Source organism: Marmota flaviventris, chromosome 12 (assembly GCF_047511675.1).
Source record: "Marmota flaviventris isolate mMarFla1 chromosome 12, mMarFla1.hap1, whole genome shotgun sequence".
NCBI classification, from domain to species: domain Eukaryota; kingdom Metazoa; phylum Chordata; class Mammalia; order Rodentia; family Sciuridae; genus Marmota; species Marmota flaviventris.
Genome location: NC_092509.1, coordinates 40,504,603 through 40,521,054, shown reverse-complemented (window position 1 = coordinate 40,521,054; position 16,452 = coordinate 40,504,603). Strand labels below are relative to the sequence as shown.

Sequence of the window (16,452 nt, the reverse complement as noted above, 5' to 3'; positions counted from 1 at the left end):
ATGAATGGATAAAAAAAATGTGGCATTTATACACAATGGAGTATTACTCTGCATTAAAAAATGACAAAATCATAGAATTTGCAGGGAAATGGATGGCATTAGAGCAGATTATGCTAAGTGAAGCTAGCCAATCCCTAAAAAACAAATGCCAAATGTCTTCTTTGATATAAGGAGAGTAACTAAGAACTGAATAGGGACGAAGAGCATGAGAAGAAGATTAACATTAAACAGGGAGGAGAGGTGGGAGGGAAAGGGAGAGAGAAGGGAAATTGCATGGAAATCGAAGGAGTCCCTCAGGGTTATACAAAAGTACATACAAGAGGAAGTGAGGGGAAAGGGAAAAATAATACAAGGGGGAGAAATGAATGACAGTAGAGGGAGTAGAGAGAGAAGAGGGGAGGGGAGGGGAGGGGAGGGGGGATAGTAGAGGATAGGAAAGGCAGCAGAACACAACAGACACTAGTATGGCAATATGTAAATCAATGGATGTGTAACTGATGTGATTCTGCAATCTGTATATGGCGTAAAAATGGGAGTTCATAACCCACTTGAATCAAAGTGTCAAATATGATATATCAAGAACTATGTAATGTTTTGAACAACCAACAATAAAAAATTAAAAAAAAAAAAAAAAGACACGCTTGGGTAACCCTTTTTTACTGAAAGGAAAGGGAGCATTCTGGTCCTTGGTAGAAGAGCAGGGAGAAGGGGAGAAAGGCAGGAGAGCCCTGCCTAGAGGTTAAGGTTAATTCTGCAGAATGAGAGTGGAGAAATGAGATGACCAGGTAACAGGGCAGCCAGAGAGACTTGGGACATAGAGGCCAAGAAGGCTTTGTGTGGCCATTGCAGAACTTATCCTAGGTCACATTCTCTCTCTGACCAAACTTTAGTCAGGCTCCTCTGAGCCCTCTTTTTAGGTAAGCCTCTTTCTTGAGCCTGTCTAGCCTACCTAGTTTTATTAGGAATATTGCTAAGTCAGTTTAGGGAGATTCCTGCCTCATCTGAACACTCTGTCCTGCATTCAGTACATTTAGTAAGACTCCTTGCTAGGGATTGAACTGATCAGGGATTCATGCATGCTAGACAGTTGCTATGCCTCTGAGCTATACTCCCAACCCTTGGTAAGCATCTTGTTAAATTGTTGTAACAAAAATCTTCCTACCCTTGATGTGTCTCTCCTTTTTGTGATTTTCCATCCATTGGTCCCTCATTCTACTAACTGTTTATAAATCCCCAGTTGTCTTTGCATGTTCTTAATTGAGTTGAATCTCTCTTCTATATTAATGGTAGTCTAGATATCTACAACAATAGTCTAGTTAGAGTCATCTTTACCATTTTAATGAGTATCAGAATAATTTTTTTTCTTTAATACATATCTAGTAGAGGGATGCTCTAATAAATACATGGTAAATAGAGTTGACTTGTGTTAGGAAGAGAAAATGATCAAATACAAGTGTTTTCTTCCTAGTTGACCTGGGCTTTTTATTGACATTGTCCTTAGTGTGGTATCCTGTGCTGTTATTTATTCAGAGAGAAATTGTGGCCTACTTGCTTATCTGCGAGTTAAGTGTGAATTGTGCTATTTAGTACATCTCTTCCCTTCCTTTCCTTTTATCCCTTGTCTTTCCACCTTCCACTTTTTCTGTATCCATGTCTTGGGAACACCTGTCTTACTCATAGGATGTTTTCTGGAGAATTTATGTAAAGACTGGTGTTGATCTGTAGGCCCCATGCAACTAGTTTTCACCTCACTGACTTTTTCTCACATTTTCTCTCTCCTCTGGTTCTCATCCATTCTCAATGTCAAGAGGCAGCTGACCAGTGAGCTGTACCTGTGAAACCAGAGTCAAGAACTTCTCATCCAATGACAATGGAAATGAAATCTGGCTAAAGAGTACGAATACACAGGCAAGACTTTAATTGGGTAGAGGAAAAAGGTGAGGGGGCTCACCTCCAGGAGAAGGAGACCAGCTGGCCCACAAATAAAGGAAGGGGCTAGTTTTTTATTGAGTAGCTGAGGTAGAGACAAATTCTTGGAGGCATCTTGGTGACATCCTGTACCTGTACCCAGAGGGGAAAAGACACAATCCATACACTACTGAAAGAGTGGGTAGGGTAGGGAAAGATTTTAGTGGGTAACAAACAATTTATGGATTAGGCCTTAGAACCTATGTGTTTTGGTCATGGCTGTCTCAGCTTTAGCTCCTGCTTGCATTTACTAAGCTTTCAGGCCATTCTCCCAAGCCTTTTTATGGTGGTGAAGGCTTTATTTGGTAAGTAGTCAGGAGGAGAAGGCAGTGGAGATGTCTGCTGACATTTAAGAAAACAGTTGTATTGAGGCAGGGGTATGACTTTGGGTGACTGGGATGAGTTGACCCTTTCTTTGAAAGTCTGGTTCGGTGAACCTGTTCTTTGTTCTTGGATACTCATTGTAACTTGTGTGCCATTCTTTTAATCAGAGCTGGGAAATGGACTCCTTGCAGCAGAGTGCCTTACCTCCTGCCTTCTTCCAGATGTTTGAGTCTGTGGCTCATTAGTGCTGTGATCTCCCCACTTCTCCTCTTAGACCCATCTGGGTGTTTTCAGATTTCTACACTACTAAAGTTCTTCCACTTTTAGAAGCCTAATGGGGACAAAAAGACACCATAGGGAAAGGGGCAATAGGTTGATGGCTGAGAATCAAATTTCAAATTGAAATATGTGGGTCACATTGGTACATGGCCCTGTGCAGTGTTTGGGCCAGTCAGGGGTGCTGGGTATGGCTCTGTGATGCCCACCCTGCAGCTAGTTCTCAGCCAGACTAGTTTTTTTGATGTTTTCTCTTGCAGACCCAGACCCTTGTTAATATTTAAAGTATCTGTGACTACTCACACCTTTTAGTCCAGGAATTTTGTTTCATTTTTAGAGCAAGTTTCTCATTTCTGACTTAGCCTTACTTTGTGACCACCATGGTCTCTATAAAATGACATGGCCAGTATATCCAGTAGAATACATTCTATTGGAGGACTCTGTATTAAAAAAAAAAAAAAATTCTGACTTTTGATTTGGGAGGCTGAGGCAAGTTTGAGGTCAGCCTTAGCAACTTACCAAGGCCCTGTCTCAAAATTAAAAGGATGAGGGATGTTGCTCAGTGGTTACAGCAACCTTGGGTTCAATTACCCACCAGCCAAAAAAAGGGAAAAACCAAGCTTGACAGTAGTTAAATGTAGAAACAGATTTTATTTAGGAAAATGATTGCAATAGGGAAAAGGCATCCCAATATTAGAACAGGGCTCAATTCTGAATATAGCATAGGCAAGTGGGAATTTATAGCTAAGGTGCAGGGATGGGGGTGTGGTCAGTAGATGGAAAAATTACTAAGAGAAAACTTCAGGGTAATGGGAATTCTAGCTAAACTTACCTAGTAGGATTCTTGCTAAAGATAGGATGAGGTGATCAGACATCATCTGGGAGATGGTGGAGAATGAAGAACCTCACCAGGTATCAAGGGTGATGAGATATCAAGAGTGGGGATTCTGGATATATTTCCTTAGCAGGATTCTTGTGAAAGCTGGATGGACACAGAAGTCCAAAAGTCTTGAAGCTTAGTTGGGGAGAGGGTTCAGAGGAGCCTGACTAGAATTTGGCCAAGGAGCAATTCATCAGTGTCTGACTCTGTTATTTTTAGTTTCTTTTGGGTCTTTATTTTTTGTCTTTGAAAGCTTTACCTTTGGCTGCTCTGGGTGCTTCTCAAAGGCTTGGTTTAGGTTTGGGGAGTTAGTGACTGCTTCTCCATGGAGCAAGAGAACTCATTTTCTGCAGGGGGAAGTTTAAAGCTGCCCTCAGCTCGTCTAGTGTGTGGGTATGTGAGTGGGTCTTTGGGGCCAGAGAAGCACCCAACAAGGGATTTTGCTCTCAGCCTGTAAATTGCTGTGTAGTATTGCAGTTATCTCTTCCTGTGTTCCCCTTCTGCAAGCTGTTTTCCAGGGGACTAGGATCTTGGTGTAAGATCTTTTATATCTCTTCTCTTAAGTATAGTGGTCTGCACATAGCAATTACCCAATAAATACTGTATTAGTCAGCTTTTGTCACCACAACAAAGTACCTGAGACAGCTAACTTAGAAAGAAAAAGGTTTATTTAGCTCACAGTTTTGCAGGCTTAATGTCCAAATAGTATATATAATACAGACCCTAGTGAAGGCCTCATGGTGTAAGGTGAAAAATGCAGGAGGAAGGGATTATATGGCAAGACAGGAACCAAAGAGAGCCGGGTGGGGCCAGGCTTATGCTTTTATAACAGTCTTCTTGCAAGAACTCAGGGGTCTCATTAGAGCTACCTTAATACCCAGTGACCTAAGAACCTGTTTGTAGGCCCCACCTCTTAGGGGGTCAACCCCTCTCAGTAGTACCACCCTGGAGACAAAGCCTCTAATCACATGAACCTGGTGAGACATAGTTAAACTACATTCGAACTATAGTAGTGCATGAAGCAATAACTTCTAGTTTTTGAAAATTAGACTTATCTCTTTAAAATCCATGGTAATGCCATCAGGGATCATAGAATACAGAAAACGGTAGATAGAGCTTGAGAAAAAGAAAAGACTTTCTTGACAAATAGTTTAATTCTCACTTCTTCCCTAGCCACTTACCAGACAAGCTGGTGTTTCACCTGCCTCATTTGTGCTCATCCTTCCTAGTTGAAGAATGAGAAGGGGCAGGCTGCCAAGAGGAGGAGTAATCTGAGACCTGGATAATCCTTGGATTGTATAATTAGCTCTTTTCAGCTCTAAGCTGTTGAATGATGTGCAGTCTTATATGGTACCATCAGTGGGCCAGGTGCTTGGTGTTTCCACCAGCTCCCCAAAGAAATTATTTCCTCCCTTCTGGTTTCTCTGTTCTATTGGGTTGGGTGGGAAAAAGAACTCTAGCTTTGCTCTGTGGGGTTGGTGAGATGTTCAAGGTAGTTTCACATGGGCTGCAGGGACATTTAGAATGAGAGAAGAGGATTCCTGCCTGGAGGGGATGGGTACATGCAGCTGTGGGAGTGGTTGCTGGCAGATATCCAGTGTTGCTGGGGATGGTGTGGCATCATCCCTGAAGTTCTCTGCTTGCTCTCCCCCACGAAGCTCTCCAGGTAGTATTCATGTCCTCTACTAAAGGATGTACATATGGAACATTCTTTTTCTTGTGGGTAAATGGCCTTTTGTAAGTTTCCTGTAAGCTCTGTGTTTCTTACCATCTCTAGTCATAAAGGGTTGTAAAGTCATAAGGAGTTATAATCCCATTGCTACTTGGGTGGGGGAAATATGAAGCTCTTGAGTCAGATCACTTTTTCAGCTTTCTGAAATTCTGGTGTCAAGCTTCCAGGTGTAGGTTTGAAGTAATGCATATGTGGAAGCTCCAGGTACCCACTTGGCCCCTATACTTTATAATATCCCCTTCTTTTCCTTCCCAAGACTGGACTCTTCATCAGTGCTATGTGGACTCTTGTGCAGAATATACAAGATAAACTTGGAGCCAGCAGGAAATATTTGTATTCTGAAGAAGAAAAGCTGTGACAAAACTCAGATGTTCAGAGGAGTTTTGGGGTTAAGCGTGTGTTCAGGCTGCAGTGATGTCTCTGATAGCTTCCTTGCTTCACATTTGCCTGTGGACATAAATAGCTTTATCTTCGTGGTTTGAAGTCCTGCCAACTAAGTGCAGTAATTTTTGTTATTATTTTGAAGCAAAGATTGGCCCTTGGGAATCCTAAGGAGCTGTCACTTGTCTTCTTTTTGCCATAGTTCATGGATGTTGCTTTGAATTGACTGCTTAGTTGAGATTGACCAAACTAAAGAAAGAAAAGTTATGATTATGTCCGAGATACCAGACACCATTTCAGTGCCGTGGGAACTGTGTTTTCTTCCACCTGGCCTGTGTGCATGTCCTTTCCCTTCCACTCTCCTTCAACATCTCTCTCTCTACCCCTCTCCCCCCACTGTTTTGGTGATACTGGTGATTGAACCCAGGGATGCTCTATCACTGAGCCACATCCCTAGCCCTTTTTATTTTTTATTTTGAGAATAGGGCCTTACTAAGTTGCTGAGGCTGGCCTTGAATTTGGCAGTCCTCCCGCCTCAGCCTTCCGAGTTGCTGGGATTATGGGCTTGAGACACTTTGTCCATCAGGCATCTCATTTTGATTCCTATGTGGATTGAAGAGAGGATCCTAAAATGCTAACTTTCACTTTGGGTTAAGATTCTCAGAGGGAATGATGACCTAAAATATAAGGAGTCACTCCCTCTGGTTGCATGCTTGCTTTCAGGACTGGAGGGAAAGGGAAAAGTGCGAGACTATATTCTGTTCTTGGAGTAGTGGGGAAGGAGAAACACCCTAATCCACATATGGAGCTGGTGGTAGCCTGAGAGTAATACCTGGGCTTTCCTGGGTACTGTGGAACTGAGAGTAAATTCAGGTGATCAAGGAGTGTGACCATAGGCCAGTAGGAGGTCTCCCTCTACCATGTGCTACTGTGGAGCCTGACTCTGGTTGGGAGCTGATGTGGCCTGTTTTGTAGTGAATGAGGAGACTGCTATGATCCTCATAGCAGCCCCCTTCCCCCCAGCACCGCTTGCTTGCTTGCTTCCTTTCTTCCTTTTTTTTTTTTTGAGATGGAGTCTCACTGTGTTGCTCAAACTGGCCTTGAACTTCTGGGCTCAAGTGATCCTCTTGCCTCAATCTCTCGATTAGCTGGGACTACAGGCATGCCCTACTACTATATCCACCTTTGATCCTGATACTCTAAATTGCAAGATTGAACAAATGTCAGAGAGACAGAAGTGGCTCAGCAGTCAGCAGGGTCCTGAGTAAACCTCATCTAGATACAAGTTGCATTCTTTAGAAATTATCAACTTTTGTCTCCTTGTATAAAGAATTTCTGCTCTTTCCTCTAAGCAGGTAATTTTGTCATGGTTATAGAGCCCTGTCCAGTTGAGTTCTAGCAACTGAGACCAACAGTTTTGTGTGATTAGGGCATTGTCAAATTCCCAATGGTTAAAATCACTTGCCATCCAGTTCAGTATATGTCAATCTGTAATTCATACTCCTCTGACCATAGTTTTGCTAACTGCTCTTGCAGTGGGTCTCCTTGTATTTTATAAAATGCACATAAATTTTTGTCTCTGAACCATCTTGAAGCGGATAGTTAATTTGCAGGTGAAAATTCGTCAGTTCATGTTTTTTTCTTTAAAACCACTAAACATGTACTTAGTTTCCATTTTATAGTTTAACCAAAGCTCATTTGTAGAGTAAGGTTTCACTAAGCTGTTCTGAGAACCATGGCAGGTGTGGCCTGGCATAGTTATGAGGGCCTGGTTGGCCTGACAGAGCTGCCTTAGATGGAGGCAGACACATGAAACACTGGGATCCCATGATCCTTTAGTTCTATCCCATAGATGGACCTACATGAGCTAGGCTTATAGCAGACTTGCTGTAGCAGTGCTTTTTGAGTTCTAAACAAATGTTCCATAAATGGACCTTCAGAACCTGACTCATGTGAAATTTTGGAATAAATGGATCTCTCATATTTTCACTTGTTACATTTTATAAAGCTTCTGCTTCAAATGTAGGCTTGTGTGTGCTTGATGGTAAGGGTATTAAAGGCGTCTTAGAAGTGAGGGTTGTATCTCTAAATAGTCCCCTGGTGTGTTGAGTCATTCCCTGATGTGCTGTGAAGGCTCAGGACTGCTTGTTTGGCTGCCAACTTAGGTCAGCTGCCCATTGTTCTTTTCCCTGTGCAGGATGCTTGCTGGTATTTATTCTACCCTTTTCTGGAAGCCTTCTGCTCCACCACTGGGTTTGAGATAGGATGGCACATGACCTCAGGTCATGAGCTTTCCTGTTTGTTTAGCTGACATGACTTTTAAAATTCAAGAGCAAGCTTGGTTCTGTGAAGAGAAATGTAGGCTAACCCATTTTCCTCCATTGAAAAGGGAATAGTGTCTCTTCTGCAGTGTATCCTTTATTTTTATGTATATGGTATTGACAGGGAAATATGTAACTGGATTCCCTCTTAAGAGATCCCAGTAATACCATCATTACCTCATGCGGAAGAAAATTTTACTACTATTACTTTGAGAATCCTGAGAAAGCTTTCTTCTATAGACTAGGGACATTCTGGCTAAACACAGGATTGACCTCTAGACTGGTGTTTGCTTTTGTTTTCAGAATAAGGCGCATGTCTAATACAGATAAAATTAAATTGAAAGGCCAGGCAAATTGTTCTCTGGTTAATATGGGAACACGAAAATATGTGGAGTAGGAGTCTCACTGAAGCCCCTAGGATATGCTACATGTATCCCCTGACAACTCCCTGCTTCCCAACACAAATTCCTCTTGCCTGATTTAAGCCAGGTAGATAGCTTTTCTTTGTATTCGATTTCCTTCTAGCACTACATGATGTGGGCAGTTTATAGAGGAAGCCTCTTGGAATTTGTGGAACACTGCAAAACTCATTCTTCTATTTTGATGGAAAGACATTTTATTCAGAATCTCCTTGGGACAGTGCTGGGTGTTCTGTTCTCATTCTTGCAGGAAGCTGCGCAGTTACCTCTTCTCAGCCTTCCCCCACCTTGGGAGTGAATGTTGGGGCATTTAAGTTGCTTTGAAATAGTTCACAAGGGGAAAACATAAGCCATCCTTGTATGGAGCCCTGCAATTGCTTACTGGATTGGATTCCTTGAAATAACCTCATGTACTTGCTTAAGAGTATGCTTTGTTGGGAAAGCATATTTCTGTTCCAGAAAACTTAAAGTGTTTTTCTTCATCAACTTCTCTACCCACCCCCAACTACCAGAAGATATTTCCAGAGTTTAGAATTTAGTCCAGATTAATGGTACAATATGGACCAAAGCAATATTTTTTAATAGGGAGAGTTCAAGTACATGAAAATGAGGGAGCTTCTTTTCCCTCCCCCTGGACTGTAACTTGATTTTCCCTCTCTCTTCTGGAGTTTTAAAGCATTTTGGAATGGGATAGCTGATGATACAGGTTGGGCAAGGACCAGTTGCTGTGGAAACCCTAGTATAAATTTCTAGATTGTCTTTTTTTCTTATTTTCATAGTAAGCATATCATGGCATTGATTTGTTATTTCACTGTGCACTTTCTTTGCTTCTTTTGAGGGAAAGAGAAGGTAATAGGCAAGAAAAGAGACTTTAGAATGTTGTACTCTTTGGAATTCTGAAATAAACTGTAGTCTAAGGGACATGCAGAATCATCCAGAGTGAAGGCACAGTGGCTCACAGAGACTCCTGCCTAGGAGGCAGTTGAGTTTTAGCTATGTTGGGCAGCATGGTCTCTAGTTTTGTGGAATTTTATAGTGAGTGCCATATGCTTAAAGTCCTTGGCTTCTACCTGCCCTTGTGATGGCCGGGCAGTTTAGGAAGAGTGGAGAAGGGCAGTTGAGGGCAGAGGTGGGTGCAAAGGTCTGTGTAAAATTTGCTCACACGGGAGAGAAGGCTACAGAAGTGGGTTTTTTTTTTTTTTTTTTTTTTTGGTGATAATGTTTATCTGTCTAGTTAAATCATCATTGCATGGGGAATGATATTAAAACCCTGGAATCTGCCAGAGAAAATCCTTGTGCTTGTTATTCCCAAAAATTAAATGATTACCTATCATTCTCTGTGAACAGCTGGAGCAAAAATTTGTTTTGCTAGGAGAAGGATCAATTCTGAATTTTCCAAAGTATTTAGAAAAAAAAAATTTTTGTAGTTGTAGATGCTTTTATTTTATTTGCTTATTTTTATGTGGTTCTAAAGATCAAATCCAGCACCTCCCTTACACATGCTGGGCAAGCACTCTGCCACTGAGCTACAGCCCCAGCCCCCAAACTTTTTTTTTTTTTTTTTTGAGGAGGGGAGAGAGGAAGTGGCTAAAGTGGCTAAAGCAAAAGCATCTTTCCTTTCTCCCTCTGAGGGGAAAAAAATTATTTTTTGCTCGAAGTTAGTAGGAGTAATATAGTATAATATAATGGGGTTTAGGAAAATTTGTTGTTTAAACAAAGAAGAAATAAAAAATCTCTAGCTTTACTGGAGACTAGGGAAGGCAGGGTAAACAAGGGCTTATATTAGCAGTTGATTAAAATGAACAGAGCAGATTGTTTCATCATTAATGACTCCACTTATATTCTTTCTTTCTATTACCACTTAATTCTTGTTTTTGTTTTCTGGATATGAAGAAAAACAAAAATAAAGAATTATCTTTCGCCTCAACCCAAACACAGAGATGAAAGCAGAAGTCAAATTTATCTTAATAGCCCATTACTAGGCAAAGAAAGAAACTGTATTAAGGAGTCTGTTTCTTCCTTCAAGGATTGTTAGGTTGTGCTTTGCAGCCAGGAATTATCAAGCTTCTGACACCAGTCCATCTGTGAGCTGCAGTGCACTGTGGCCAGCTGCCTGATGGTATAGGGCCCACATCTGCTGTGCTGATCCCACTTGAACACTGGCGCAATTCCCTCCTCACCAGCTGCATGCCGATGAGCTGGCTGTGGTGGCCAGGTCAGAACAATGAAGCTGCTTTGCTGCCTTTTTTTCAGATCCTCTGCCTGGGAGAGTTTAGTTGGGTGTGGGCGTTGGCCATGGGGGACGGCATGCTGCCATCCCAGCTGCTGTCTGGGTGTCTGAGGCAGGGCAGCTGCATGTGCCAAGAAGTTTGAATCGGTGTGAAAGTGACTATAGGCAGCTGGGAAATAACAGCTGTGAACAGAAAATGCCTGGTGTCCTTCTTTCTGAAGACTGTGGCAGAGTGACAGGAGATTGAGGAACAGAGCTGAGGACAGAAAAATGTAATTCTAAAATTAAAAAAAAAAGTACCCTAATCACCCTGATTTTCAGGTGATTCCCTGAAAAGAAAAACACAGTATAGGAAACAGGTCAAAGAGCGCACATTAAATTAAAATAAGGTTAAAAAAAATAATGTACACGTGTCTGTGTATCAATAGAGATATTCTATCCGTATGTGAAAAAGTAATTCATGAGTTCTTATATACAGTCATAAGATAAAGCAAATCATGTACTCATTTTCCTGAAGGGACAGACAGCTTCTGTGTCCTGTGGACTTACCAGTGTGACTTTACTTCTAGGCAGAGGACTAAAAAGTCGTATATAGCAGTTAGCGTTGGGTGTTTAGGAGACCAGTACTAACCTAGAGCACATGTAATTTCAAACAGATGAAATCAGCACAGATGCACTATATTCAGTTTTGAGAGGATTGCCAGGCAGGGCAGCCAATGGAATGCTCAGGACCTCTGGTCCTTGACTTGGAGCTGCATCAGAATGACCTGAAGGTTTGCTTCTGATCTAGAGGTTCAGAGTAAGGCAATAATTTACATTTCTAATGAGTTCTAGGTGACACTGACTTTGCTAATCTCATGAACTAATGCTAGTTAATTTAATGTTGCTGGATTTGGGGAGGACATAACTTCTGGAAAAAAATAGTGAAGTTGATTGTGTTAAATAATCAGGAACTAAGATGATAAGCATAATTCTTAATTCTGAAGCACCACAGAATTAGGATTGATAGCTAATGATGTTGAATGGTTGAATGAGGTTTAGTTTAAATGATCTTTGTGTGTTGGAAAGGTCTAGCAAATATAACATGTCTGCAGCCAGTTACATACAAGAGGCTTGAAAATAATCTTATGGAATAAAGTCTTAGGGATTGGGTTGACCATGGTATTATTTGAAATAAAATTATGGTAGACTCTCTCTCTCCCACCTGACACACTATCTCCCTTTCACCCTAACCTGAGAAAGAAAAAGAAAAGCCAAGAAAAATTTTATGTTCTTCTAAAGGATTTCTGTCATGGTCAGGCCCTTTCTGGAGTGTTTTGTATAACTCTAGTATCACGATTTAACATTTTGACAAAATTGAGAGTATATTGAGGGGAAGAGACCAAAATTTTTAGAGGTTGTCTGTATAGTGGAAAGAACATGGCATGTTTAGCCTGGAGACTATTTAAGAGATTATTTGATGTTTGTTTACAAATAAAAGGAAGGAAGGTGGGTTTTATGTAACACCAGTGGATAAAAGAAGGTCCAAGGCTGAAAACTGATGGAATGTTAAGTTTAGGATAAATATTAAGGAACATTTTATAACAATACAGTGTAATTCCTTAAAAAGCAGTGAAGGTGTTGCAAGATGTGGCAAGCTGAGACTTACTGACTGTAATGATCTGGAAAATCTGGGAAGATTTTGTGTGGTAAGCTTACAAGAACAAACCATTTCTTGTTCATGTCACACACATGATGGCGACAGGTGGGCTGTGGGTCTGTAGGGCTGCAGTTGACACCAGGTGTCTTCTCAGGATCTTGAGGAAGGAGGAGCTTCTGTTGAGTCTGAGATGTACTTTCATGGATGAGGGGAGGAGTGCAGAAGAGTCTGTCAAAAAACATGCGATTTTATTTGTAGGTTTTGCAGAGATGGAGAAGACATCATGTTTCAGCCACCCTGTTGGTTAAGGGTGCCACACCACCACAGAGGTGGAGCAGTGTACTTCTCCTGGATACGAGGGCATATAGCCTGTGACAGGGGTTGGGAGCTAGCACCTTAATATAGGGAAGGAACGGATAGCTGGAAAAAAAACCCAAAAACTCAATTTATCATAGATTTGTAGATGGTAAGAGATGAGAGTTGGTTGTGGATTGTGGATTAGGAACAGCCTTAAAAACATTGAGAGGCACAACATTGTGGGCTGCTTCATGGAGCCATGACTGTTTTGTTCTCTTTTGTATCTCCCCTATGTGGAGCAGTGCCTATTAAATGAGAGTGATCTGTTGAGTCTTTTGGTGTTGTGTTGAGGATAAGAAGGAAAGACCAGGAGAGGCCAAGAGATAATTTTTATGACATTTTTAATGTGATCTTGGTGGGTTAGGTTGGAGGAGGCCAAGACTAGAATGAGAAGAGTTGTAGGAGGGAAATGGTGAAGGTCAGAAGGAAGATTAGGTGATGGGGGCAGATTCAAGAGAGGTTTATTTATTTAGAGGTAGCTGGATGTGGGGAGGTTTAAGGATAGTAGTCTGGAATGAATCCATAGGCAACTCAGTGGACCTTGGTACTGGAAATATCAAGGTTGGGAATACGGGAGAAAGTAGGGCACATGTAAGCTGAGTAAGAGGAAAGAAGGTGATTAAGTTTTTTTGTTTAGAGGTTGAGGTGACTGTGAGGTGTTGCAGTGAGGATGGCTAGTAAGCCATTGGAAATGTGTGATTCTACCTTAAAAAGGCACATCTGAGCATTATCAGCATAGAAATGGTGGTTTTACTATAAGAATTTTCAGTGCATAAATGGTGGTTTTCTGTAAGAATGATTGAGATTGCCCAGTGAAACTGTAAACTCTGAAAAGTGCCCAGGACAGAAGCTTGGGGACACATAGTGTGTGGTAGGCAGCAAGGAGGCTGTTTGAAGGAGATTGGAGGGGAATGTTCTCTGGGTGAGAGGAGAAATAAGGTGATGGTCTGTTTAGAGGAGGGTGTTAAGCAAAGAAGAGGAGTGACTGTCAGTCATGCTGCTGTAACAAGGCAGATAAGCAAAGGCTGAGCCACCAGGGGGACTTGAATAGAAAATGAGATAGAGATGGGGAGGACCCACTTGTTAGGACTAGACTGAAAAGTAAATGACAGAAATAGTAGTAACGATACTTAGAAGACACATCTCTTTCTCCTCCCTTTCATAAAGGGGAGGCTCAGAGCCAGCGGAGGGTGAACTCCCGTTTCCCTCTGCTATTGAGCCACTGTCAGAGGTAGAGTTACAGATGTTGACCTTTTAGCCCAACGATTTCTAGCCTTTTAAACACATTCCTTCTGTGTTAGTTTTCTCTTGCTGTGTATCACACAACCACAAATTTCACAGCTTACACAATGTTCATTTATTAATCTCACAGTTTCTGTGGTTCACAAGTCTAGGCATGGCTCTGCTGGGTCCTGGGCTTCACAGTCTTCTCTCAAGATGACACTGTGTGTTATCTGAAGATTTTGCTGGAGAAGGATAGCTCTCTAAGCTCACTCAGGGATCTTGGGATTGGAAAGATGCAATTTCTTGCAGGTTATTGGACTGAGGGCCACAGCTCTTTGTTGGCTGGAGGCTTCCCTCAGTTCCTTAATTTCATCAAAGCTAATAAGAAACTCATGTGGCAAAATAGAAGTCATTGCCCTGAGTAACCTTACCACAGGAGTAGCATCACCTCTGCCACATGCTGTTGATAGAAGTGAGTCTCATGTCCCCCCGCAGTCCCCTCAGGAAAGGGAATTACCTAGAATGCATGAATGCCAGTGAGGACAAGCTTAGAAGCAGCCTTCCTCCAAGTAGAACTTCCTAGTACATCTCATAATCTTGACTTTGCAAAATGCCTTTAAGCAAATTGAGGTCCTTGGAAGAAGGTCCATTCACTGCCAGAAGAGATGTGGACTGAATTTTGAAGTGTTAGCTCCAGAATTTCCATAGGTTAAAGGAGACTATAATAAGGTAACAGTCTGATTAGAAGTGGAGTGTTTGACAAAAATAGCTTGTTTGGAGTAGCTTGGGCAGTAGTGTCAGAACCTCAAGCCACATCTCTGATGAATACAGAGATTTTGCCCAGTAGATTGAGAAACTAGGATTAAGCTAATCATTCTTACCAGAGGAAGTAGCAGGAGTAGAGATAAAGGAATTTGACAAAGCATGGTGTATTTTGTGGAGAAGGTTAGCAGTTTCATGAGACTGACTCTTAAGGTGTGTTAGGTTAGGAGGGGAGAATGAAGCTATAAGGGTAGGTGCCATTTCAAAGAAAATGGAGGACTTTTTTTTTAAAAATTCTTTTTAGTTATATATGACTATAGAATGTATTTTGACATATTATACATACATGGAGTGAAACTTCCCAGGAAATAGAGGACTTTTAATCAGAAGAATTAGGATTAGATTTGTGCTTCAAATCAAGTATCTCAGGCTGCCATGGGTGGGATGACAGAGAGATAGATGTTTTTGTCATTTAGAAAGGCCTCATTTGCTGTTGGCAGGAGACAAAACCCCATATAGGAATCAGTACTGCCAACTTCCAAGTAACATTATAGGCCAGCTCCCTCCTGTCATATCTTTCTAATGCTGGGGCTCAATAATTCTGTGGGCCAGGTGAGTGGCAACGCCACCTCTTACAAAGTAGCTTATGACAAAGAATTTTAAATGTAAAAACCAGTGATTTTTAAAAAGACATTTTTTTCTTGATGTGGGTTGGCATATTGGCTATCAAGAAGAAATGTTTTTTTTTTATTTGCCCCATCCTTCTCTAAAAAGCAGTTTTAAACAATCTTTTTATCAGCTGATTTTCAAGAGGGGAAAAAATGTAGGCATTTGTGGCCAATTATGATACTGGGAATAAAGTATACAGATCAGTGTCATATAATATGCCCTGGAAGCTTATGATACTTCTGTGTGTTTGTGTGAGGTATGGTGTAGGTGTTACCTCTATTCTTGGGTACCCACCACTTTGATGAAGCTGACATTTGTGGGATCTACAATGTGAGATTCAGCAAGGTACACTGCACTCTATTTAAAATGGGGAGTCCTTTAGATTGAGCAGAAATTGGAATCTCATTTCTGGGAAGGGGTGGTAAAACAAATCAAGAATTGGTAAAAACATGAAGCCATATTATTACCCAGTTATCTAACTTTCTAGATTTGGACTGTTGTAGATTTGCCTGTGCTGGGTGTGGTAGTGCATGAATATAATAATAACTCTATAGGCTGAGGCAGGAGAATTGCAAATTAGAGGTCATCCTCTGCAAATAGAGACTGGGATGTAGCTCAATGGTAAAATACTTCTGGGTTCAACCCCCAGTCCCTCCTGCCCCCCCCCCCCCCCAAAAAAAAAAAAAACCACCCAAAACTTTTTTGAGAAAATGGCAGTGAGTATACCACAAAGAGCAAGGTTCCTTCTTGCCTTGTGTATTTATTTATTTATCATAATCATCTTGTGTATTTATTTATTTATCATAATCATCATTATTTAAGCTGTGCGGCAGTGGTTTATTTGATTGTCTTGTTTTAAACGCGAACAGTTTTTGACAGATGGATTGAAATGGGGCATAGTTGGAAGAAGGACCCTGAACTGTCTGCTTACATGGCCTTGTGTCCTGGAGATCCCTCCAGCTGTGATTTGGTGTGGCTTCTAGGAGCAAAATAAAATCTTCACAGAGTCACAGAAGTGGTAGTGGGACCAAACTCGAGTAAACAGAGAGAAAGAATCCTGCCTGAGTCTAGCCATCAGGAAGGAAATTCAAGCCCAGCATCATGTTTTCATGCCTCTTACATTAGTCAGGGTTATTAATACTAGCTTTTATAATCCACCAACATCAAGGCTTAGGGTTAATACGGCATGAGTTCATTTTTTGCTTAAGCAAAGTCCCATGTAGTTTAGATGGCTCGCCATCCTGTGGCTGCCTTCTCCATGGTCACTTCA

General features: G+C 41.4%; 1 protein-coding gene across 2 annotated transcripts in view; it reads left to right on the top strand.

Annotated features, from left to right (window-relative positions):
• Positions 1–16,452, top strand: part of Ccny (cyclin Y) — a 217,834-nt gene that overhangs the window by 60,759 nt on the left and 140,623 nt on the right. The window lies entirely within an intron of this gene.